This window comes from Onychomys torridus, chromosome 1 (assembly GCF_903995425.1).
Source record: "Onychomys torridus chromosome 1, mOncTor1.1, whole genome shotgun sequence".
Classification (NCBI taxonomy): Eukaryota; Metazoa; Chordata; class Mammalia; order Rodentia; family Cricetidae; genus Onychomys; species Onychomys torridus.
In genome coordinates, this window is record NC_050443.1 from 136,972,795 (window position 1) to 137,000,456 (window position 27,662).

The window sequence follows — 27,662 nt, forward strand, 5'->3', positions numbered from 1 at the left end:
AGAGTTAGAAGCCCAGAGATCAGAGCAGTAGCCAAGAGCTAAGACCACCTTATCTTACCACTCGCTGTTGTCCTTCCCCTGAGAGAGAGACCTTATTCATGTGTCCTGTTTTTCTATTGCCTTTCTGTTCTGCCTTCTCATTGGCTCTAAACATAACCACATGATTTCCTCGTCACTTCCTGTCTATCAAGACCTCCGGGTCTCTATGGTTGGTACTGGGATTAAAAGTTCAGGTCACCACCTTGCACAGCCTTGGTGCAGTGGGAAGGGGCTTGGACCTGCCTAGGCTTAGTGTGCTGGGCTCTGCTGACTTCCCCTGGGAGACCTCAATTTGGGGGATGTGGGGATTCAGGGTGGCTTGGGAAAGAGGAGTGGGGGTGGGAGGAGGGAGGAGGGGGTCTGTGGATAGCATGTGGAGTGAGTAGAAAATTTCTTAATAAAGAAAAATGGGGGGAAAAAGTTCAGGTCACCTTGCTTTGGATGTGTTCTTGACCACACAGAGACTCTGCCTGCCATGTGATCAGATTAAGGGTGTGTGCTACCACTGCCTGACTCCTGCTTCTGGCTCGCTTTGACCTCTGATCTCCAGGCAACTTTATTTATTAACATACAAATAAAATCACATTTCAGCACAAATAAAATATCACCATATCCTCCCTAATTGAAAACCTGTTTGTGTGTGTGTGTGTGTGTTTCCATTTCCCCGCTTCAGATCACTTGTACCTTGCTATTCCCCTCTCTAATCTTCCCCCAACCCCACCCCCTGCAAGGTCCCATTTTATTTCCTAGACCCAGAAAGACAAGTTTAGAAACAACTTCCCTGCAGAACTGTGTGATTGGACCTGACCACAGCCCTAACCTCATCCATCTCCTGTGCTCCCTATACTCCAGCCTTACCGATATATTTGAGCACTTCTCTGGCCTTAGCCAGGAATGCTTTTCTCACCCTTCTATGACTGCTTACCTGTCACATTCTTCAGATCTCCATTTAAATGACACTTTCTTTCATTCTATTTTCCTCTATTACTTTTCTGGGGCGGAGGAGGGGGAGTCTTAGCACAATAAAAGATGTTACTGACATCTTTTGTGATTTCTGATTTCACAAATGCAAAAGTAGAGACCAGACCTTTCTCATCCTACATCTGTGTGCCTAGCATGCTCTGGGATAGAACATGTGGAATAAATATTTATGAGTACAGTCATGTCTATGACTTCCGTGTGAGTGCTCGGAAGCACAGAAACAAAGGTATGGTTAAGCTGACTTCAGAAGTGAGCACACAAGACTCAAAAGCAGCATTCAACCAAAACCCAGAGCTCATCTGAAGGACCACATATGTAACTGGGGACATCTGAGGCCTCTTTCTCAGACCACCTCTACCATAGAATCCCATCAGTTCAAGCCTTCCTCCTCAAGCAGTGGGGTAAAGTGTCTTTTGAAAATTGAACCACTCCAGAACAAAAGCACTGTGAGATTAGAATGTGGGAGTTGCCAACCAAAGGACTCAACTGTCTTCTGAGGATTTTCAGTGAGCTGCATCAGTGGACGGTGGCTTTTCATAAGCTCCCAGGCACCCTTGTTAAGTGTGAACAGACAGCCGGGGTTACGGATCATTAGACACAAATGAGCAGTGTCTCCCAGGCAACAGGCAAAGGACAAACAAATAGAGAACTTGAAGAAAACAAGTACTTTGGAAGATACAGAAGAGGGCTTAAAGTAAATATAACTACATAGCAGAGGGGAAGTAAAAAGTATTGACAATTTTAAAAATACAATAAATAACAGAAATTTGAGAAAAATAGAAAGTAAATGAGCAAAAGACAGCATCTCTATAAAATCTCTATCGTATTCATACAGTTTAAATTAAAGAAAAAAATATAAGATTTCCAAAGGGAAATTTCGTTTTTTAAAAAAAAATCTACCAAGTACCCAGAAAAATAGATGACAGGAGCGCTGAATACTGAGAACCAGATTGATTTTAAAGAGAAGAAGCTTTTTTACCTAAAACACAGGACTCAGTCAAGCTGCTGGTTGCAAAGATAGACTTTTTAAAATATGAAATATATAAATTTTAAAACTTTCTCTTTTCTTGAACATTTTCTATGAAAACTACAGAAGGATATGCTCCATTAAAAAAAAATTATCATGGACACCTCTGGCAGCATCCCCTTGCTCCAGAAGAAGCCACACCATCACCCAGATACCCAGATAATCCCTCGGCCATGGACCACCAACACTCTCCCAGAGCCCACCCAGCCTACCCCAATGACCCCTCTTCTCCTCATCACCCTATCCTGGCTCACACCTCAGATGGAAGCACCCTGCTCCACCAGAGGCCACACTGGCACCCAGAACCACAGAGAACTGTTGTCTATACTAAAGGCCACAACAGCTGCTAGAACTCCAGTCCCCAGCTCAGGCAGACACCCCCTGCTTAACCAGAAGCCAACCCAGGTATCAGAAGTCCAGTCCCCAACTTGGGCAGAGACCCTGTACCCAGTCATAGGCCACTCTAGCCAGAAGAACAAAGAGTGTGAAGGCAACACAGAGTCCATCTTAGGGAAGGGCCAACATCTTTGATCACCTGCTATACTCAGTCAGGAATGTGCTATGACAACTCGAACAGATGCAGGGCAGTATGCTCCTGCAGATATTCTGTCAGCAGTTTGTAACTCTTGAAGATAGCTAGATAATCCTGCTGAGCAGCCCAGATAATCCAGCTCAGTAAACCCAATAGTTTCAAATGTGGTTTCACATCAAAAATCTAGACCAACAGTTTCAAAAAATCAGCTTGCCCCATATTCCTTCTACCCAGTCCCAAGAAATCAAAACATGTAATTCCCAGCTCATAGTTTTTTCCTATAAAAACTCTCTACCCATGGGCCTGCCACCACCTTTCCCTCCATCTGCCAGGTTCAAACCTGACAATAAAAGGACCCTTATATGCTTGCATGGGAACCAGCTCCTTGGTGTTCTCTGTGAGTTTCACTAAACAGGTACAACAAGAGGAAATAGAAACCAAGGAACAAAACACCTATTCAACAAAGACAACCTCAAAAATTGGCATCTAGACCTATGATCACCCCAAACCGAGAGGCCTAGACTCCAGTATAAGAACACAATAAACAACCATCAGGGCAATATGTCACCACCAGAGCCCAGCCCTCCTACTGCAGCAAGCCCTAAGTATTCCAACACAAAGCACAAGAAAACAACCTTAAAAACCACCTTTATATAGATAATAGAGGTCCTCAAAACAGAAATGAATAAATCCCTTATAGAAATGGAGGAAAAAACAATAAAAAATGTTGGAAATGAACAAATCCCTTAAAGAAATCCAAGAAAACCAAGAAGACACAACAGTTGAAGGAAATGAATAAAACTGCTCAAGACAAAAAAAAATGGAAATAGAAGCAATAAAGAAAACACAAACTTTCTAAGGAAGCGCCATATTGATTTCCAAAGTGGGTGTACAAGCTTGCATTCCCACCAGCAGTGGAGGAGAGTTCCCCTTGCTCCACATCCTCTCCAGCATAAGCTGTCTTCTGTGTTTTTGATCTTAGCCATTCTGACAGGTGTAAGATGGTATCTCAGAGTTGTTTTGATTTGTATTTTCCAGATAATTAGGGATGTTGAGCAATTCCTTAAATGTCTTTCAGCCATTTGAACTTCCTCTGTTGAGAATTCTCTGTTTAGTTCTATAGCCCATTTCTTAATTGGACTGTTGGGCATTTTGTTGTCTAATTTCTTGAGTTCTTTATATATTCTGGATATCAGCCCTCTGTCAGATGTGGGATTAGTGAAGACCTTTTCCCATTCTGTAGGCTGTCGCTTTGTCTTGTTGACCAAGACCCAGCTGTAGCACTCTTGGGCATATACCCAAGGAATGCTCAATCATACCACAAGGGCATTTGCTCAGCTATGTTCATATCAGCATTGTTTGTAATAGCCAGAACCTGGAAATAACCTAGATGCCCTTCAACTGAAGAATGGATAAAGAAAATATGGTACATATACACAATGGAGTACTACTCAGCAGAGAAAAACAATGACATCATGAGGTTTGCAGGCAAATGGATGGATCTAGAAAAAAATCATCCTGAGTGAAGTAGCCCAGACTCAGAAGGACAAACTTGGTATGTACTCACTCATAGGAGGATACTAGATGTAAAACAAAGATGACTAGACTGCTATACAACTCCAGGAAGGCTACCTAGAAAACGGGACCCTAGGAAAGACACAGGGATCACCCAGTGAGAGAGAAATGGATGAGATCTACATGAACAACTTTGATGACAGTGGGAGTAATGAAGGGCAAGGTTCGAGGGAAAAAAAGCTTAGGGGAGCAAGAGATCCCAGCTGGATCAAGAACAGAAAGGGAGAACAAGGAATAACAGACCATGATAAATGAAGACCACATGAGAACAGGAATAGGCAGAGTGCTGGAGAGGTCCCCAGAAATCCACAATGATGCATCCTCTATAGACTGATGGCAATGGTCGAGAGAAAGCCTGATCTGACATAGTCTGGTGATCAGATGGCCAAACACCCTAACAGTCATGCTGGAACTCTCATCCAATAACTGATGGAAGCGGATGCAGAGATCCTCAGCCAGGCCCCAGGTGGAGCTCCAGGTGTCCAATTGTCGAGAAAGAGGAGGGACTGTAAGAGCATGAATTGTTGACACCAAGATTGGAAAAAGCACAGGGACAAATAGCCAAACAAATAGAAGCACATGAATTATGAACCAAAGGCTGTGGAGCCCCCAGCTGGATCAGGCCCTCTGGATAAGTGAGACAATTGAATAGCTTGAACTGCTTGGGAGGCATCCAGGCTGTGGGACTGGGACCTGTCCTTAGTGCATGAGCTGGCTGTTTGGAACCTTGGGCTTACACAGGGACACTTTGCTCAGCCTGGAAGGAGGGGACTGGACCTGCCTGTACTGAATCCACCAGGTTTAAATTAATCCCCAGGGGAGTCTTGGCCCAGGAGGAGATGGGAATGGAGGGGAGGGTCTGGGGGGGAAGGTGGGGGTGGGGGCGGGAGAGGGGAGGACAGGGGAACCAATGGCTGATGTGTAAAATTAAAACACAAATATAATAATAATAATAATGTTTTAAAAAGAAAACACAAACTGAAGAAATTCTGGAAATGGAAAATCCGAACAGAACTACAGAGGCAAGTATCACCAAGAGAATACAAGAGATAAAAGAGAGAATCTTGGGCATTGAGATACATGGTTCAAAGAAAGTGTTAAGCCCAAAAAAATCTCTGACACAAAACATCCAGGAAATCTGGGACACCATGAATAGACCAAACCTAAGAAAAGAAGAAAGACAAATCCCAGCTCAAAGGCTCATAAAATACATTTAACAAATAAAAACTCAAATCGCCAAGAAACAAGTAAAGAAATGTTCAACATCTTTAGCCATCAGAGAAATGCAAATCAAAATAATCCCAATCTCAGTATCAGTATGCCTGACAGAACTGTTCTGATGGTTTCACGTGTGACATCATTTTGTCTAGCTTTGGCTTTCTCAGAATGATTGTCTACTCAACAATGGCTTCTCTGCACCAGTTTTCACTACGAAATAACGTCCATGTACAGATGTGACAGAACTTGGTGTGATCTAGGTCCTCTGCATGTAAGTTATGGTTGTGTAGATTGATGTTCTTGAGGGACTCCTAACAGTGGGAACAGGGCTGTCTCTGACTCTTTTGCCTGTTTTGGGGACCCTTTTCCTCCTGCTGGGTTGTCTCATCCAGCCTTAATATGAGGGGTGTGCCTAAAATTATTATAATTTGATATCCATGTTGGGTTGACATTCCTGGGAGGCTTGCCCTTTTCTGAAGAGTGGATCTGGGGGAGAGGGAAGGTGGAGGAGAGGAACTGAAAGGAGAGGAGGGAAGGGAAACTGTAGTCAGAATGTAATATATGAGAGAAGAATAAACCAAGGTAAAGGAAAACAAATGATAAGAAAAATGAACTGGTAAATGTAGCTGGAGAGCTTTTCTCCAGGTCCCACTAATTTCACCAATAGGTAAGAGAAATAAATGATCCAAGACAGGGTGAAGATGGTGAATGGAGGTGTAAAGATAACAATGAACGACTCGAAACAAGCAGCGAGATCTCTCTGAAGCTAAAAGAACTAAAAGAGAGGGACCTTGTGAGACAGTGTCTACCACAATACACCTGCAATCTGATCTGATAAGCTTGTGTGCTAACTGAATTGAGGCATTTACAACGGCGTTGGAGGAAAAGGAAGGTAAGCAACTCATGGCCTCAAAAAAAAAAAAAAAAAAATAGAAGCAAATGAAAGACAAGAAATGCAAGGATAGGAGGAAGCTGACGGAGACAGAGAGAAACACAGAGAATGAATAATCTTTCCCAGGGAAAGAAAAGTAGTGTGACATAAATCTTCATCACATGGTTTATTTAAAGCTAAAGTTCCCAAGCATACAAGTAATGAGTGAGTAAAAGAAATTTTAAAGATTAAAACTTTGGCTGGGGTGGTGGCTCAGGAAATATTTTGAAAATTCTCCAGGCCTCTCAGTATTCAAATATTCATCTACATTATTTATTATCACTGAATGATTCTGTATTTAATGATGTACCATGACTATTAATCAGCCCCATAGTAATGAATAATTTTTTTTTCTATTTTAAGTAACTTTATGGGGAGTAATGTAACAGTATAGAGAGTAACGTCATAAGTAACATTGTAGAGAGCATTCATTGTTTCCAATCTTAGTATCAGGATGCCTGATAGAACTGTTCTGATGGTTTCACATGTGACATCATTTTGTCTAGCTTTGGCTTTCTCAGAATGATTGTCTACTCAACAATGGCTTCTCCGCTCCAGTTTTCACTACGAAATAACGTCCATGTATAGATGTGACAGATATTTCGTGAGCAAGGCTCTACCGATGTTACCTGCAATGAGGAGTTGCATACTAAAGAAAAAGAAGAGAAAAGGAAGAAAGAAATATGTGAGAGAAGAGAGAAGAATGGGGGAATCAAGAGAAGGAAGCAAAATACTCTTATGTGAAAAAGTCAGCCACAGCAGCACAAATCCTGTGTAACTAGAAAGAAATGTTCAGAACAGGTGAACACATAGAAGTCACCTAGCAGATAGAATTACTTGGAGGTGATGTAAATAGTTTAGAGCCATGTGGAGGTGGTGACTGCACACCATTTTGAATGCACCAAATGCCAACTGAGTTACTCAGCTAAATTTGCTAACATTCTGTGTTATCACAACTTTGAAGTTTCTGAACATAGTAACTGAAACAAGAAATCAAGCCTATGTCCTCTCGTCATGTTTTGGTTATTGTTTCTCATAGAACAAAACAACATTAAGAAAAAGACTCTAAGATATACCCATCTAGGAAAGAAAATGATGTTGATGAAGAAAATTGCTAAAAAGAAACATACATATATATTTGCATGTGCATATAAACACATATATATAAAACAACAGTTACAAAGAAGGCATTGTATTGGTTTCTTCTCCTCAGAAACTTTCATTTTTATCAAGAATGCTTTGCCACTCAACACAGGTCTTCGCACTGCAGCATTCCTTGCCTAAGCCTCTCGTAAATGACTCAATAAGGAATCAGCTCTACTACTGCAGCTGCCAGCATCTGGTGATCAGTAAAACATCAACTCATCAAATATTCTCTCGTTGTCATCGCTGTACCTTTTCCCATAGTTTAACGTGCATTCACACCTTTTATCTATTAAAAATTACAAACTATTAAAAAAAAAGAATGCTTTGCATGTGAGGGAAAAGGAACACACATGTCAGTCATTGGCCTTTGAAGGTACTGAACAATCAAGAACTAGAACATTCTAAAGTAGAACTTCTTATAAACGAGAACCTTCTGAAAACACTACTTCCAACAGTAGTCTTCAACATTAAACAGTTTCAATGGGAACAAATACATTAACATCAAACACATAAAAGCAAGTATAAAGTACAAGTTTGCCATGTTTGACTGCACATTGTTCAAAAGGAGAATTTCACTTGGAAATTGAAACAGGAGACGTGATAAATTCTCATGAGCTCAATCTCATTACAGCCATTACTTCCTAAGTGGCGATATGAGGCAAACAATACTGCATTTCTTTTTAGAGTGCTCTTATCAATTTCGGATATTAAAATAATTATTTGAAGCTGCTATAGCCCACAGGCAAAATGCAATAGCATAGTAGCTATATAAAACTTTATGAAACAAAACACAGAAGAGTAAACTGGCTTATCACTTGCTCTTCTAGGTCAGCAGGCTGATCATCAGTCAGGAAATGCACCCCAAAGGGAAAAGCATTCACATTTCAGTAATGCAGAACTACCCTGCACTGAAAAATCTTGTGGAGAGGAAACTCAGTGTATTTCTCTTCCAGATAATTTCTGAATGCTACTCTGATGCTGACATTTCTTATGCACAAAAATTAAACAAAAACTTACTTCCATATTACAATAAATGTTTAGGGGTAATTATTCTTCAACTGAAATTTTTTTAAAAAGTCTCCACTATTAATGTGCATGACATTCTAGATAATATTAAAAGCAATGCAATTACAGTTATGGTAATTGATATAGTTCTAACGTGATAGTAATCATAGGTCAAGAGTTTAAAACATAAAGTATATCTCACACAATCCTTCTAAAATCAAGAGTTACTTATGTCTTTTACAGGCTGGAGAGATGGCTCAGCCATTAAAGGCTAGGCTCACAACCAAAAATACTTATGTCTTTTACATGGATGGCTAGGGCACACCCCTTGGTCTCAGCGGCTTGAGGGGACCGTGGGGGGGGGGGGCTTACAAAATCCATGCTCCTGCTTTCATTAGTGTTCTTATCTCCCTGCAGTCAGACTGTTCTTCCCTAAGGAAACCAGTATAATTTTCAGCTATCTGGGCAAATGAGAGCCAAGTGTAATGGGGTAAATTCATTCCACAGTTAATCTCAAGCCTCAGTTTCACCCCCGTTTTATTAGTGACCCAGTTAGTTAATGTACTTCATACATTAACTAAATAGAATCCATAGGTGAAGGCAGATAACTAAATAATCTCTTCATTCGGAGTTCCAGCCCCTTATAAAACCATGTAGAGCTCACCCAACCCCTTGGCTGTTACGGTCCTGTTATTTCATCCCTGCAGCCATTGCACTCCAGATGTGTAGCCCTGCGCTTCGCTTCCTGATGTGTGAAGCAGAGTGCAGTGTGCAATCTAATTAGACTATTTGGACTGTTCATTTACTGGGGTATCTATGAACTGAGTCCATGGTAGCCAGAGAACTTACTCAGGTGTAAGAAATGAAGAGAAAGATGTGACGGGTAACAGAGACCTGTGAGGAAAAACATCTGGATAGCCCGGAGATGCTAGGCTAACATGCCTAGGATGGTACGTAAGACCATCATAGAGTCCTTAAAGGTACAATGTTATTCTTTCTATGAACAAAAAAAAAAAAATGTTAAAACATTGAAAAATTTATAAATTGGTGAGTATACAGAAAAATGGCAATAGCATTGCTAATCAAGTTTATTATGGGGCTGGAGAGATGGCTCAGAGGTTAAGAGCACTGGCTGCTCTTCCAAAGGTCCTGAGTTCAATTCCCAACAACCACATGGTGGCTCCCAACCATCTGTAATGAGATCTGGTGCCCTCTTCTGGCCTGCAGTCATACATGCTGTATACATAATAAATAAATAAATCTTTAAAAAAAAGTTTATTATGGGGAGCTGAGATGACTTTATATTTTTAATTTTCTCCAAATAAATATGTGTTGCATTAATAGTAAGAAAAATCAATGATAATTTGGTTTGTTTTTTATGCTTTTATTTAGTTTTTGAGAATTTTATACAATATATTTTGATCATATTCTTTGACCTTCCCAGATCCCTCTCCACCTCCCTACCTACCCAACTGCAAGTTCTCTATCTCTCTTACAAGACAAAAACAAAACCAAACAAACAAAAAGAGCACACACCAAGAAAAAAAATGGGGTCAAATTTGTGTTGATGAACTACTCCTGAGCATGGGGTCCATACGTAGTGTGACTCCATCTAATAAAATTGATTTTTTTTCCTCTCCCAGCAACTCACTGTTACAAATAGCTTCTTGGATGAGGGTAGGTCTATGTGTCCATTTTCCCTTCTCTGTGTTGAGATTTTTTCTGGCTTGAAGTTATCACACTCTCTGTGAGTTCACACGTTGAGACAGTCCTGCTGTGGCCAGAAAGTGTTGTTTCCTAGAAGTCACCCACTATCTCTGTCTCATAATCTTTCTGCCTCCTTGATCCAATATATCCCTGAACTTTGAGGAAAGAAGCGTGCTAAAGACATCTAACTTAAGGCTGAGGGTCCCAAAGTCTTTCCTGTCCAGTTATGGATCTGTAGTTTTTCCCATCTATTGCAAGAAGCAGCTTCTCTGATGTGGACTGAATGATGCACTCATTTATGGGCACAGCAAAAATGCCAGTAGTAGTCATTTTATTGCTATGTTCATTTGCTGTGGATATCACTCTGTATAAATAAAGTGCTGATTGGCCAGTAGCCAGGCAGGAAGGATAGGGTAGGCGGGACAAGGAAGAGGAGAAGGCTGGGAATAGGAAGGCTGGGAGGAGACACTGCCAGCTGCTGCCATGAGAAGCAACATGTAAAGACACCGGTAAGCCACAAGCCATGTGGCAAAGTATAGACTAACAGAAATGGGCTAAATATAAGAGTAAGAGCTAGACAATGGTAGGCTTGAGCTAATGGCCAAGAAGTTTAAATAATATAAGTGTCTATATGATTATTTTATACGTGGGTTGTGGGACCACGGGGGCTTGGTGGAACCTGGAGAAAAGCTCTCCAACTACATTCATTGAGCAGAATTATAGTGGTAGGTTGTAGCTAGAGTTTTCTCTAGTCCTGCCTGGCCCACACCGTCAGGACAAATCTCTCTCACCTGCCAGTCCTCAGCAGTCCCACAACCCACTTATAAAATAAACACACAGACTCTTATATTATTTAAACTGTTTGGCCTAATGGCCCAGGCTTCTAGTCTTATATCTTAAATTAACCCATTTCTAAAAATCTATACCTTGTCACATGGCTCATGGCTTACCAGTATCTCACATGTTGGTACTCATGGTGGCAGCTGGCAGCTCAGCCTTCCTGTTCCCAGAATTCTCTTCTCTGCTTGTCTTGCCTATACTTCCTGCCTGGCTACTGGCCAGTCAGCATTTTATCTATACAGAGCGATATCCACAGCAGTAGGTTTTCTTCTAGAGTTCATGACCTATCTAGTCTCAGGCCCTTGACCTTATTAACAATGTCAGGTATGGATTCTCAGCTCACAGAGTAGGCCTTAAAACATGTATTTAAAAGTAGTTGGTTACTCCCATAACATTCATGCTGATATTGCACCTGTAGGCATGGCTTTGAGGCAAGATAGCTATTGTGGCACGATGAGTTCATAGTTGGGTAAGATTGATGATTACTTTTTCTTCTCTAATAGCGCATATAGTTCCTAGCAGCACAATGAATGGCAGCCAGTAGGGGTGAAGATTCTAGTTGAGTACCAGCTCAACATGTTCACTCATATAGCTTTGTGGTATCTTCAGCAACAGAATCCTACCATCAGGTTGTAGAGGGTAACCAATAGCTTCAACAATAGCCCATAATGTTTTAGGGGTTCCTAAGAGATCCCCTCATCCAACAACTCAAAAAATATATAATTCTTTACTGGTGCTGGGGGTTTCTATTTGGGAGCATAGGCTGTCCAGTTGTGGTATTGCCTCCCCCAATACATGGTAATTCTACTTATAATCCTTTTATATGTGTATATACTTAGATATGCGTGGTCATTTGAATGTGAAAGGCTCTCCTGTTTGAATGCTTGGTGCCCAGTTGGTAGAACTGTTTGGGGAGAATTAAGAGTATGTAGCCTTGTCGGAGTAAGTATATCACTAGGGGAGGGGTTTTAAGGTTTCAAAAGACTCGGTGTCATTCCAGTAGGCTCTCTTCCTCTTGCTTACAGTTTGAGGTGTGAGTTCTCAGCTGTCCCTGCTGCTGTCATGGCCTCTAACCCTCTGAAACTATGAGATCAATTAAATGTTCTTTGTATCAGTTGCCTTGGTGATGGTGTTTTATCACAGCAGTAGAAAAGTACCTAATGCAATATGTATGTATACTTACGTATATATATTTGTTTGTATTTATAATTTTCCCAAATAAGTATATGTTGTCTTAGTAATAAGAAAAAAATCAATGATAATTTGTTTTAGTTTTGTTGTTAATTTTAAAAATGAATAGCATATCCCCTTACTGAGCTAGAGTTTCTACTTTTTTGGCTGTCAAGTCCACAGGTATTTAAGCTCCTTGTCCCAAAGTTGTATTTTTTTTTATTGAAATTTCCTTTATAAACTGGTTCTGCTGCTTTTTAAATGAATGCTTCAAGGCTATTATTCTGTTTCCAATTATTTCTGGAGTTTCCTTTATGGAGAGTGCCATATAGACATACTGAGTTGCATGGAGCTACATCCTCTATTTTCAGTAGAAGCTTGCTTATCTTTTTCTTTGACAACTTTCTTTCTGTCCTCTCACATGTACAAACCTCAGTCCCACTGTGGTTTGTTTTATAGTCCTTGTCCACATTAATTCTATACTCCTGAAAGCAATAATGACAGAGTGGAGGTACCACATGGTTTTACACACAGCATCCTTGAGTACATGGGGGGGGGGGGGGGGGCAAGAATGTCAACTGAAAAATTTGGGAGCAATAAAGAGATGGAAGGAGAAAAGGAGCATGTTTTCAGAAACTGCCCTTCGGTATTCTTTCAAAACCTCCACTTACAACTTGCTTGACATGAATTACACGTCTTTTCAGGCTACTGCTTCTGTGAACTTACAGTTACTAAATACATGCTCAAGTTCTTTTAATCTTAATGTTGGGAGATATGTTTGTAGGTTTTGGTGTGCATCATAGCTGAAACATTGCTTTAAAAATGACTTAAGGTTAGGTTAAGATGTTTTGGTTAATGGCTTTGAGGTAAAAAAAAAAATCTTGGAAAACAATTTAAAGGCTCATACTCGAACAAAAGAACAAGTACAGTGAATGGCAGCCTGGCTATTGTGGCTGATGTACCTTTCTTGTTAGGATGGGTTGGTGACCAAAAGTGATGATTAATTCCTTGCACCCATTTCTGCTCTCAGCTTCCTGATTTAAAAAAAAAAAAAAAAAAAAAACTGTTGATGAGTGGGTATGCTACTTTAAATCCATGAGGATTTAAAGTAGAGCTGACTGATTGTTTTTCATATATAAAAGTTTAGGTTTGTGATTCTTATAAATTTTTATAAGAATACCTTTTAAGATAAATAATAAAATAATTGATCCTTTCTTTGTAACTGCAAAATGCAGCCTGCCAGTAAAAGAGCTGGCTGATGGGTTGGGGATTTAGCTCAGTGATAGAGCGTTTCCCTAGCAAGTGCAAGCCCCTGGGTTTGATCCTCAGCTCAAAAAAAAAAAAAAGAAAGAAAGAAAGAAGGAGCTGGCTGAGAAAATACCTTGCTTGCTTATACTCTGTTAATCTATAACAAGTTGTTTGGATATGAATGTGTGTGGGGTCTTAGGACAACTTGTTTTTCACCTGTAATATGTAAAATGTTTAGTCATATAAGGGACAAGGAAAACATACTGTTTTTTACTTGTATTCATTGTAATCATTCACTTGAAAAATAGAACATAACCACATTGTAATTTTTATTCTTTTTGCAAGATTTTGCTGGGATATATAAGCTATAAGAGAAAAAAAATAAAGAGAAGAAAAGTATCAGGAGAGATATAGAAGGAAAGTTAGATGGAAGACATTAAGAGAGATAGAAGGGATACATCTAGATAGAGGTAAGAAAAGAAATAAAGAACAGAGAGAGAAAACAGAAAAAGACCCTAAGAGTATGTGTGTCTTTTCCCAGAGAGTTAAGTTTAGGCCCCTTGCCAGCCCCAGAGAATTAAGTCTTACTCTCTTACATAGAAAAGTCAAGTTGAGCCAGGCAGTGGTGGGGCACGCCTTTAATCTCAGCACTCGGGAGGCGGAGGCCAACCTGGGCTACAGAGTGAGTTCCAGGAAAGGCACAAAGCTACACTGAGAAATCCTGTCTCGAAAAACCAAAAAGAAAAAAAAAGGAAAGAAAAGAAAAGTCAAGCGGAGTGATAGTCCACTGACTCCCTAGGCTCTCCCTCAAACCCTGAGCTGTTGGAGGTTGGTCCTCATGGCAGTGGTAGGTAAACCTCAAAAATCTAATTAACTAAAAGTCTCTTACAAGTGTACCCAGCTGCTTGAGTTTTTAGTTAGTTATAAATGTAGTCAAGTTTCAATCAAGAATAGCTATGACGCCACAGCACGTTATTTCCCAGAATACAAAGCATTATTATTTCCAGAGCTCAGGTGAAGGTTTGCAGTGGCAGATACAATGAACTACTGAAGGAAATGAATGGGTATCTGAGATCCACTTGAAAGTTCAACTTAATGACATCACTGGTTAATAAAGCTTAGTCATCATAAATAATATAAGCCAGGGAAGGTAGCACATACCTATCATCCCAGCACTTGGCAGCTGGGGGCAAGAGGACCAGAAATTCAAGGTCATCCTTGGCTATACAGCAAATTCAAGCACAGATGGAATTGGGGCTCAAATCTAGATTCTAGCATATACTGGCCAGGTGACTTTGGATGATTTATTTTCTTTTTATTTGATTTAGTAGAAAGAGTAAGGCATAATTTGATTAGAGACCACAGATGCAAAGTCCCTGATAGAATCTACCTGAGTTGAGCTGGTAGCTATGGACCTAACCTCATCCCCATGCTAAAGTTGAGAGGGCCCATAGAAAGTCCTGAATTTGATCCCTCAATTTGAGGAGAAAATGTATATGTTTCATCAATTCTTTAGTCTGTGTATCTGAAGTCAAACTTGCTCCCATTTGTGAAACTGAAGATGTCAATCTTGAGATCTACCATAGTCACAGACAGTCATGTGGAAACAGCTGATTTTTACTGAGACAGAAGCATAACACTTGTAGAGCAATCAAAGGCTTGGAGAATCTTAACTGTGCTTAAGTTCCCACTGCCACTGTCTTCCTGCCACCTTTAATTAATCACCTTTAATGGCTGCTCTGAGGTTGGATCCCTGCCACAGATGCCCCAGTCTTAGTTACCACAGGCAGCAAGTGTCAGACTTCCAGTTATGACAGGATGCAAGAATGTGGCATGGGAAGCGGAGGGTGAACACTCTCTTTATCTCCTGATCATCACCTACTTTAGACTGGCTAGCAGAAACAAGAATCTCAAATACATTCAATAGATTGCATTAAAAGATACTTTTTTCTACATATTTGGCTTCAATTCACTGGAATTCATCCTGAAAGAATAAATGTCATCTCAACCATATTCTTGATACTCCTAGCATAGTTTCAAAAGTAATCTGATGACTTTGATCTATATCCAACTCAGACTGAATACCACACCTTTATATAAGCCTGCTCCATCTGGGGAGTGCTGGGTGATAAAGGAAAAACTCTGGTTATTTGCTTCATCCAAATTGTTGCTCCCAAAATTAGTTTTTAATGTGGAAAATAAGATCATATTTAATGTTTCCTATCCTTTTCAGATGTTCAAGGGATTCCAAGTGAGATTGCCACTGTGACGTGCCATATAGAAACTCTAGACTACTCTAATAAAAAAGCAATTGTTTTACCAACATGAATCCACAGTTATTCTTTAACATATACATACATACATATATATGTTTGTTGATTAGTGTTATTGTATGTGTATGTATGGGGGACACACATCGGCCACCGAAGTCAGAGAATACCCTTTTGGAGTCAGTCTCGCCTTCCCCTTACATGAGTTCCCTAGATTGAACTCAAGCCATTATGCCTGTGTAGCTAGGGCCTTTACCTACTAAGACATGTCCCCATCTCCAAAGTTCTTAGTCTTTTCAGAAACCTAGAAGCCAAAAGAATCACAAATAAGAGTAAGACACTTAGGGCTTAGGAGGAAATATAAAGTTATTCTAATGTACTTACTATGGGTAGTGCTAAACAGGTGAGGTCCAAACACACCTTCAGCAATGTTGTATTCCATAGATTGAAGGTACTGTGAGTTAAATCCACTGTAAAAGTTGTAGTTTATGGGCTAGGGAGATAACTCAGTAGGTAAAAGTGCTTGCTGCACAAGTGTAAGGACTGAGTTCAAATTCCTAAACCCAGGTTAAAAAAAAAAAAAAACCTGGGTGTGGCCATGCTGTGGGTGTGGGAAGAGACAGAAAGATTTCTGGAGCTTGTTGGCTATCACTAGCCCCAGGTTGAACAAGAGACCCTGAGTCAGGAAAATAAAACAGAGAGTGATATAGTAGGACCACTAATGCCCACCTCTGGTCTCACCCACATGTATGTGCACTGTAGGCATGTATACCACACTCACACATATATATGTGTTGTGGAATATTAGTTAAAGATGTGTTATGTTCGTTTATGCTGTGGAACATTTGTTTAATGATGTAAAAAATATGTTGCATTCTTTTATGTTGCATTTCTTTAACTCTGTAAAGCTGTGTTAATTTGCCTGCCTAAAATATCTGATTGAACTAATAAAGAGCTGAACAGCCAATAGCTAGTCAGGAGAGAGGGATAGGCAGGGCTGGCATGCAGAAAGAATAAATAGGAGGAGAAATCTAGGCTCAAGAGAGGAACAAGAAGGGGGAAGAAGTGAGAAAAGGAGGAGAGGAAGACACCAAGGGCCAGCAACCCAGGAACACAGCCAGCCACAGAGTAAGAAGAAAGGAAAGAAAAGAACCAAGGAAAGAACTCCCAAGGAATTCACCTTCAGAAGTACCTTGATGTGAATATGGAAGTCACATTTTAAAACAACTACTACTGCCTTTGTTTGGTTGGTTGCTCGGTTGCCCGGTTTGGTTTTTCTCTGTTTCAGAGATAAGCTCTCACCGTGCAGCCAGTGCTGACCAATATCAATTCACTAGTTCAAGCTGGCCTCAAAGTTACAGTAACCTTTGTACCTCAGCTTTCCACATGCTGGAATTATAGGTGTGAGCTGCCATATCCAATATTGGTACTGTTGATAGACTTTTAAAATAAAATCTTGGACTCTGCCCCAACAGGGCTAAGGCAGGCCACCCATCCCAACTTGACAACTAAAAACGTAAGTAATGGTGAAAAGCAAAGAAAGAATATTTAATGAATATAACATGTTAAGAAAAGGATCTGATAAAGAAGTTCAGTCACCCAACTTCCTCTTTGGGGTACTTTCATGAGCTTTAAGTTTAGAGGAAGAAAGAACTGGGGCGGAGGAGGGGACCCATCCATGAGTAAGAAGTCATCTAGTTGATCCTTGTCTCAGTTGTGGTTCTTAAAGGTGGTTCAAAGAAGTCCTTATTACTCACAGGAACAATCTAGTGCCCATAAAATGATCACTCCTGCTTCACAATGCAGCCTCACCATCAAAAATAATTCTCCACATTTGCAGAATAATCTGACCTAGAATCTATGGTGACAACCTGTTTAGGACAATGATTCTTACCTTTATGCCTTCAGGCTTTAAAAGAAATATAAGATAGAATCACCAATCTATAGATGGATGTAGGGCTAGAGAAATGGCTCAGTGGGTAAATGCATGTGCCATATAAGCATGAGGACCTGTGTTAGAATCCCCAGAACCCATATAATGCCAGGCAGGGCAATGTGCATCAGTAATCACAGTGCTTTTGTGGCAAAATGGAAGGCAGAGACAGGAGAATGCCTCGAAGCTTGAGGACCAGCTAGTCTGGCACGAGCAGCAAGGGACAACAGAGACCCTATCTCAAGATGGAAGGTGAGATTACAGAAAACCACAGCCAATCAAAATGCAGAGTTCCAGTGGATACACCTTTAAAACACTCTTGTACCTCAGACTCAGGGTGCATGAGGAAAAAGGCTTGCAGAAGAGGAAATGGAAAGACTGTAAGAGGCAGAGATTCAGGAAATCTGCTGGGAGACTGCATCTCCTACAATGTCAGAAGCTTCACCTATAAAGTCTCACCGTCTAAACATGAGCAGAACAAGGACAACACTCACAGACATGCCAAAGTGAATGAGAGACAGCCCAGAAGGCCTCAATACTGCACAAAGAATTATGGGCAATCAAGGAATCCTAAGAGTAGAAGAAATAGTCTTCCCCAGGGAATAGCATACCAATGGTTACACAATGCCACCTGGCCAGTCCTGAAAAATTGCATACAAATATTATACAGATAGAGCAGGTTATATTTAAGAATATCTAAGTATATGCATACAGTTATATGCAATAACAACACTTGATGACAAAAGAGGCAATGAATTTGACAAAGAGCAAGGAGAGATATTTGGAAGGATTTGGAGGGGGACTAAGGAGGAGGTAAAGTATATTATAATCTCAAAAATAAAATAATAAAAAAAATGTAAGGTGAAGATCAGCACCCGAGACTGTCATCTAACAGACACACATGCATGATACATGTGTGCCAACCCCCCCCCCACACACACACACAAAAGAGTAACGTTCTTATGCAGAGATAAACAGGAGTCTGATCCAAAGTAAAGGAGACATGGAAAAATGAAGAGAGATGCCAGGATTTTATCCCACATTTAGTGACCTCATAGCCCATGTGAAGAATCAGTATTTTTTCATAAAAAGCACTTTTCCCCATAACTATATAAAGACTACCTAACTGTATCTGTAGAACTGAGTAAACACATTCATAGACACAGATGCCCAGTGTAGTTATTGTAGTAGAAATGAGCACGAGTCACAATGTGCCTCTTCCTTGAAAAGGGGTTCAAAATGCATTGAACTGAACATTAGAGTCCAACCAGAAGGGTTTAGCCCCAGATCCAAGCTGTGAATTCAAACCCCCACACAGAGCAAGTCACATTGTTATCAAATGTTAACTTGAGTCCATCGTGTCAGATTCCTAGTCCTGAGAGGGATGATTCACAGTCACAGTAGTTCAAGGAGAAACCAAGCTTGAATGGTACTTGACATTTGGTATATTGGAATCTCTAGATGACTCAGTCCAGGGTTATGCTTCCACCTAATCAGTAATTATTTAGAATGCAATTAAATCTTGGCTTTGAAAACACAGTTATAATATAATCTATACCAATGTATGTATATATATATATATATATAAGAAAGATCCATATCGCTGAGAACTTTCAGTCATCTAACTTGTCTTCCTTACTTTAGAAGATGCCTCTAACAATGGCCATTTCTGTTTCTCAGCATTAGAAACCTTCCTCAAACTGAACTTTCAGGTAGAAATTAGATTTGTGTGATAACCCATGTGGATCTAACTTAATTAATTCAGTAAATAAATATTTATTCCATACCAGATGTTATTCTGTTGTATGGAGGACTCAGGAGTGAACAATATAGGAAAAGAACTCAAAGTTCATGTCTGGATTGGAGTTGCATATGAGCTAGCAGAGGCAAGGGGAAGAGGTCCTGGACTCTTCAGCATGAGCTACCATTGCTCGGCACTTGTGCGTGTGTGTGTGTGTGTGTGTGTGTGTGTGTGTGTGTGTGTGTGTGTGTATAAGAGCTGGTTCCCCTGCCATCCCACCCTCACCCCGACCCCACTCCTCATCCCTCTAAAGTCTGACTCTCACTCTGTAGGTTTCCAGGAAGGAAATTAGAATGGTTAAAATGTAATCCAACATAATTAAAGGTGATTTTGACTACACTGAAGAAAAACTGTTCCAGAAGTTTCCCAGGACACGGTTTATAGACTACATGCCTGGACAGTTTCTCTAGGGGCTAAACTTTCTGTTCTGACTCTCAGATGGTGAGCAATTACCATTCTTGTTGTATGTACCTCATGAATTAGAAACTGGAATGCACGAAGTTTAAAGAGAAGCATTTGTTGAGCACAAACTGTACTAAAAAAACAAAGTGTTAGATTCCTAGAGGAGTCTAAAACATTTTTTAATTAGAAGGTAATTTCATCATTTGCCCCTTCCCTTTCTTCCCTCCAACCTCTCCCATAACCTCTCTCTTGCTCCCTCTCAAATTCATGGCTTTTTTAAATTTGCTGTTGTTACATGTATGTGTACAAAGCTAAATATTTAAATACAGCCTGCTCAGTCCTTTTGTGTTACTTGTATGTATATGATTTCAGAGCTGATCACTTGGTATTGGGTATCCAATTAGGGTGCTCATCCCTGGGAAAGATTATTTCTCCCATTATCAGGTTTCAGATGAGATCTCACAGCCATTTCCTGACCCTCTGACCCTTAGGATCTTTCCGCTCTGTCTTCCATGATGTTCCTTTAGTCTTAGAGCTCTGTTGTAGATGTCCGATTGGAACTGGGCACCTGGTGTTCAATAGTTCTCTGCATTTAGACTAGCTGTGGTTTGCTGTGATGGCCTCCATCTGCTATAAAGGCAACTTTCTTTGATGATAGGTGAGAGCTACAATTACCTGTGTGTATGAGTATTAATATTTAGAATAAAGTTAGGAATTATGCTGGTTCAGGAAGTGGTAATATGAGGTTCTAAGATACATGACCTCATTAGTCCCCGGATTTTGGCTAGGTTTCCAATAGCAGATATGGTTTCCCCCCTATGGATTGGGTCTTAAGTCCAATTAGAGAGCTGTTGGTTGCTACTAAGGTATAAGTGAGTGCCACTATTGCATCCTTAGGAATATCTTGACATGCTGGTCCTTCTTGTGGTTTGTAGGCATCATAGAAGGGTAGGACTACTGGTTGCTTCTCTCCTTTAGCAGCCTGCATAGCACTTTCTAGTACTATTAAAGCTAGTCCTTAGGGAGGAGGTTTTCATGTCAGATCCAGCTCAGATCTTCCAGGTCCTGGGTCTGAAGTACATGGTGTCTTCAGTAATAGGAACTCTCCTTCCACCTCTTGGAGGCAACCAAGGTTATATCGTTTGGAGAGTCTCTTGGACAACCTAACCAACAACCAAAAAAGTGTGTCTCATGTTGGGGTTTTTATTACATAGTCTATGGTGCTGTGGAATGTCATTCTGTATGCTATGAATGTGTGTTGCTCTGATTGGTTGATAAATAAAGCTGTTAGGCCAGTGGTTAGGCAGAATAAGTTTAGGTAGGACATTCCAACTAGAGAGAGAGAGGAAGGAGAAAAGCAGAGCTGGGAGACGCTGCTAGCCGCAGCCAGAAAAAGCAAGATGTAAATTACCGTTAAGCCACAAACTACATGGCAAAGTATAGATTTATAGAAATGGGTTCATTTAAGATGTAAGATCTAGCTAACAAGAAGCCTGCCGGGCGGTGGCGGCGCATGCCTTTAATCCCAGCACTCAGGAGGCAGAGGCAGGCGGATCTCTGTGAGTTCAAGGCCAGCCTGGGCTACCCAGTGAGTTCCAGGGAAAGGCACAAAGCTACACAGAGAAACCCTGTCTAGAAGGATAAAAACAAAACAAAACAAGAAATAGCTTTAAAAAATAAAATCCTTAAAGAGACACTAAAAGTAATATAAATATAAAATAATCACACAGACAGTCTGGATTATATTGTCTTTGGGATTTTTAACTACAGAAAGACATTTGATTGTAAAAGCCATTGGGTTAAGCCACTATATATAATTTAAAGGTATCTGGATTTCAAAGTTTATGTCTAAGGATATGTTACTTTGGAAAAGAGGTTCTGCTTTTGTTCCCATAGAAGATGAGAACCTGTGGATTGCTTCCAGGCTCATATGGTTTGATCAAGGAAGAACCCCTGAGAGGCCCAGATGATCCAACCTCCAAAAACAGCTTCAAGGCAACTGGCTCAGAGACTATGGCATCACAGACTACTCCAGTCAGTACTTGACCATAGTTCTTAATTTTCTCAAGATCCCCATTAGTTTGCCAACACTCTCATCCAGCAGGAAGTAGTATGAGAAGCTACACCCAAATTCCCAAAATATTGTTTAAGAATGTTTATTTTTATTTAAAGGGGGTTGATTATAAAGCAATCTCTTTCTAAAGAAGAAAATGGAATAGTATAGATATGATAGTATGAAAAGGTAGATTATTGAACCTACTTTTAAAGAGCAACAACTTGTTTAAAAATGTTTTACATTGCTATGGATTTTAGTTTATTGATACAAATTTAAAGTTAATTTTGTTATACTGTGTGTATATTTCTACTCTTGTTTAAAGTGTTTTGTTTGTACAACTCATTATAACTTATAGTGTGTAGTTGAAAAATACAGACTAATAATTAGTCATCTATGATAATTAAACTTATAGTCACGTTAGTTAAGTTTTCTAGGTATACATTGATATATTTCAATTAGGTAAGTAATCTGCAAACACTTCAAAGACCTACAGAATATGGCATTTAAAATGTTTTAAAAACTTAGACTTTCTGGACAGTGAGACACATCTGCTCCTGGCATTACCAATTTACTTCAAAGAGAAAGATGGGCATCGAAGACACTCCATATGAAGTTTATCTTCTTCTTGGCAAAAAAAAAAAAAAAAAAAAAAAGCTGTTTGGGAATGACACTGTTCTTGCCTGGACTGCTTGAAAAAATGTTGTATAAACTGGACATTCAGGACTCATAGGAAGGTGACCACTGAACTTTGCAAGAGGAGATGGTCCTTCAGGTTCCTGCTTCACAGAGGAGACTGGCAGATATTCTACAGGACACACGGAGAAGTGACTAAAAAACTCTAGGCCTACAAGCTTAAGATGGATGCCCCAACATTGCAGAGGAACTTTGGGTGATTGTCCAGGCAGCCAGCTGTCTCTGTCATTCTAGATTTTTGGAAGTTGCTTACAATGCACTTCTTGTTTACTCAGGTAACATATCCTTCTGAGGTCTTTGATGTAGTTGAAGACTAGATAAGTATAATTTTCTTTGGTTATGATAAAAGATAAATTAGATATGAAACTTTAGACTCACAAATATAAGACAGAATATTTTCTTTAATTTTGCCAAATACAAATAGACTAGTAACTGTAATTCTTGCTTGATAGCTGTTCTATTATATGTAATTTTACTGTGTTAGAGTTAAAACCTTCCATTTTAACTAAACAGAAAAGGGAAGTGCTGTGGAATGGTGTTCTGTATGTTATGAATATGTTTTGCTCTGATCGGTTAATGAATAAAGCTGTTTGGCCAGTGGTGAGGCAGAACAAGTTTAGGTGGAACATTCCAACTAGAGAGAGAGGAAGGGTAAAAGAAGAACTAGGAGACGCTGCTAGCTGTGGCCAGAAGAAGCAAGATGTAAAGTACTAGTAAGCCACAAGCCATGTGGCCAAGTATAGATTTATTGAAATGGGCTCATTTAAAATGTAAGATCTAGCTAGCAAGAAGCCTGAACCATTAGGCCATATAGTTCAAAAATAATATAAGCCTCTATGTGTTTATTTGGGTCTGAGCAGCTGCACAACCAGGCAGGACAAAGAAAAAAATCCAGCTACCATGGTTCTTGGGGGGAGAATTGTCAACCCAAATGGGATAACTTCATTTAAACTATACATGTATATGTACATGTGTGTATATACCTGTAGACTTATATGTATTACATGAAATTCTAGGTCAATAAATAATGACATAATTCTTTATAGCTTTTCCAGACATGTTTAGTGTTAATTCCTCTCTTCTTCCCCCTTTCTTCTGACTTGACCTCCCTTCCCTGTCCCCAATTAAAGCCCCCCATTTTTCCCATCTCCTCCTAAAAAATATTCTTAACAATAAATAAAGGACCTGTTAGTTGCTATTCAGATCATTTCCCAGATTGTTTACCTATATCTCTTCACATTAACTTAAGTATTTGTGCCATGAATTCCTGTTCTTTAGTTACTCTTGAAAGATGAACATTGTAATTTATGTTAGGCATTGTGTCTATTTCTGCCACCACAATACTTATTGTAATAGATGATAAATGCTTGTAAGATTATTGAATAAATGAGGGAATAAATAAATGAACAAGAAAATTATCAAATGACTGGTATCTCTCGCATCTGCTTTCTTGCTTCCTTATCGGGCAAGTGTTAGGTCTTTCTCTCTGAGACAGCAGGTTCCCTGCCAGGTCTCCAATATTAATATTAAGAGAAGGACTAGAGTTAGGAAATTAGGGTTAGGGTTAGGATTAGGGTGGTAATGAATGGAAGACCAGCCAAGTGTTAGCAGCTGCTCTAGAGAAGTGCAGAGTGCTAGCTACTGTGAGACTTCCTGGATAGTAAGGCCTAGATTTTGGCTACATTTCAAATCAAGTCTAGAAAAGAGTTATTAAAAGAAAAGTTGGATGTATGCTGGTTTAGTGCTGGCTGCCCCAGCAGCAGACTTATGTAAAGTTTGCACATCACATCCCAATTCCACAGCAAAAGCCCTTCATCTTCAGTTCATTCCCCTATTGAAATCAGACTATTGAAGATGACAGGAAAAGGCAACTCTTTACTTAGGTACCACTGCCCTCTGCTGGACAGAATTAGAAGTTTCCCTGGGAATGGATGTGATTTTCCAGAATCTCTGGGTAGGGATTTTTACAGTTATTTTTAATCTAATCAATTCTAGAGCTAAAACTAGGTTCATTGGCATGGATTTGTTTGTTGTTGTTGTTGTTGTTGTTGTTGTTGTTGTTGTTGTTGTTGTTTGTTCTTGTTGTTCTGTCCCATGGCTCCAGCATGACAACACTGTACTATAATGTTTTGATTATTGCAGATTTCTTTGCATGTTGCTTTAAATTGACAAATAATAATTCCACATCTTTATGAGGTACAATGTGGTATTTCTTTATTTTAATATGTAATGTAGCAATCAAATCAGAGTGATTAGTAGTATGTCCTTTAACATATTTATAAATTCTTTGTGGTAAGAACATTCAGAAATCCTTTCTTTTGGCCACTTTGCAATAGTCAAGGCAATGCTATTTCCCCTCATCAACCTATGTATGACAGAACATCACAGCTTACTCTTCTGACCTAATTGTGCCTTGGATGATTGATTAATCTCTGGCTATCGTGCCTCCCCTAGCCTCTACTAATCACATCACCACTCTTAACACATCGCATAAATAATTACAAATCCCACCAATGAGTTAACTATGAATTATATGAAAGGCACTGGAGTGAGATCTTAAAATGTTTAAAAGATTAAGCAGAACACATTGCCCTCTGGGATCACCAGTTTATGAAAATTGAGAGTATTTAAAAAATAAGTGTGAAAATAATATTCTGAAACTTGTCTAGTACGAGCAAGTTCATTAAAAGAAGAACCAAATAGGCAAATGTGTAATCAAGGTAGAAGAGGTGGGAATCTGCTCACAAGATGTAGTAGGATATCACCTAAATCTTGAAAGGATTAAACATTAAGAATTAGGAAGAAGGAGGGAAGAGAAGTTGAAACACTGTGAGGAAAGGTGAACAGGTGTGCGTGGCAGGAATGTTCTAGATTGTCTACAACACAGGGTACATACAAGAACAGAGGGACCTGGTAAAGCAGACCCAAACACATGCACAAGGGCTCCCATGCCAAGCAGAACGTTCTGTACTTGTATTTCCCCCTGGAAGGAAACGTGGAGATGATATCAAGAGCATTGACAATGGATATGCTTTCTCGGGTAGAGAGTGCGTGTCTGTGAAAGTGAAGGAAAGGCTAGGCCACAAGTCAAAAGACCATCAGTGTTTAAGGAATGCAAAGAGGAAAAGGAAAAGAGTCGGCGAAATTTAGGAATGGGGTGGAAGTAACAAATGACAAAAGGGTGGTGGTAAAGGGGGTAAAGGGGGTGCGGGGGAACAGGACAAAGCACGAGCAATGGTGCTAACTGTAGAGAGGCAGTGACCCGAAGAGATGCTGAAGATCCCAAGGGAAATGGAAGCACAGCAGGAGGAAAAATAAGGTGAATGCACATTTGTCACTGTTTGTTTAGTAGATAGAAATAGTCAGACAGTTGATTGCTAGACGGCAGAAAGAGATACTTTATTTGTGCACTACTGTTTTGTTTTGGTTTTTTTTTTTTTTTAATTAGGCAGTTGCCAGGTTAGAAACGAAGCCACGTCTTAACCTTGTGTGTTTCGTTGAGATTGGGTTTTAATGGAAATGATGCCTTGTGAATCTCTACGTTTTCAAAACTGTTAGTTTGATTAGAGTTAAGTGAGAGTAAGTATAAACAGTCTGGCAGCAAGTGTTTTCCAGGGATGTAATCTCTCCGTATCACAGCACGGGCTGTGATTTACTGTGGTTTAAGGGCAATACGATTCTGCACGTTATTATACTCCCAAATCGATGTTGATACAAACTCTTAATAGCCCCATTGTTAAGACAACGAGATCTCTGGATTATAGTAAATTCCAGAGATCCTAACTCCCCTCCCCCACTTTCTTCTCTGCCAGTGACCAGCCCAACAGGAAGCGCTCTGAGTCAGCAACTCACGGGGATATATATCTAAGAGTGTTAGCCCTCTCCTACCACCCAGCCCCAAATATCTTAGAAAATCCTAACGCTCCCCAAACCCTCCAAATTCCAGAACACGGCCCATCAAGATGCCATGTCTTTTCACCATCCCTTGACTCTCTTCTGCTTCTTTGTGTCCAAGCCCTCTCCACAAGAGGACCAGTTCTCAGAATCATGTACTTTCGAAAATTGGCTTTTCAGACTCTTGATTTCAGTAAAATTAAAAGTTGCTTTGGGTTCTTTTTGTTGGTGTGTGTGTGTGTGTGTGTGTGTGTGTGTGTGTGTGTGTGTGTTTGATAATCTGCTCTGTGTCAACTTGTTCCCATCGTACCAAGGTAAATTTCAGACTACATTAGACAGACAACAGGATTATAGACAGACAACAGGATTAAAAGACTGATTGGGCCAAGTTTTAGTTTATAGATCCAAACATCATCTTGCCACTTAAACAAAGAGGAGAGTGGGAGGAAGAGAGAGAGAAAAGGGGAAAGGAGAAGAGAGGAGGAAGTACCCGTCGATCATCCATCATCTCACATTATAACCACTGGGTGGATCCAATTTTGCAAGGTATCTTTTCAATTCACTATTTACATGAACATGTCCACATTTCTCCTATGTCTTTCTCCGCCCAAAGGATGCAGCCTACTTATTTAACTTCGTCAAGCAAGGTTTTCCTAACTGTATTAGTGAATTAGGAAAAACCTTGCTTGGTGATATTTTTTGTTGTTTTTCCATCAATTTTGGTAAAAATATTGACATTATATTCTAACCAATTATATCAAAATAATCTGCACCAAACAAAAACAAGTTTAGAAAAGAAATTGAAGACAATCCTTGAAAACACCTGAATGTGATTTTAGACAACAACCATCATAATACTTACTGTATTTCCACAGTGAGAATGGATCCTGAGAGTGAGTGTTGTCTCATTCTGAATGACTCATTCTTCTGAAAAAACAAGATTCTCTATGCACCATTTTATTTACTAGTTTTTCAAATTTGCGGAAATGTTAATGTTTTGGACTCAAAGATGTAACTGCACCTAGAAATGAAGCCAGAGGACTGAAATCCAGGAAGCCAAAGGAAATGTTGCCCTGACAACCCCCCTGTTTTTTTCTTTTCTTTTTTTCATTTTTTTCTCTTTTGGTTGTTTTCAAGATAGGATTTCCCTGTGTAACAGCTCTGACTGTCCGAGAACTCACTCTGTAGACCAGG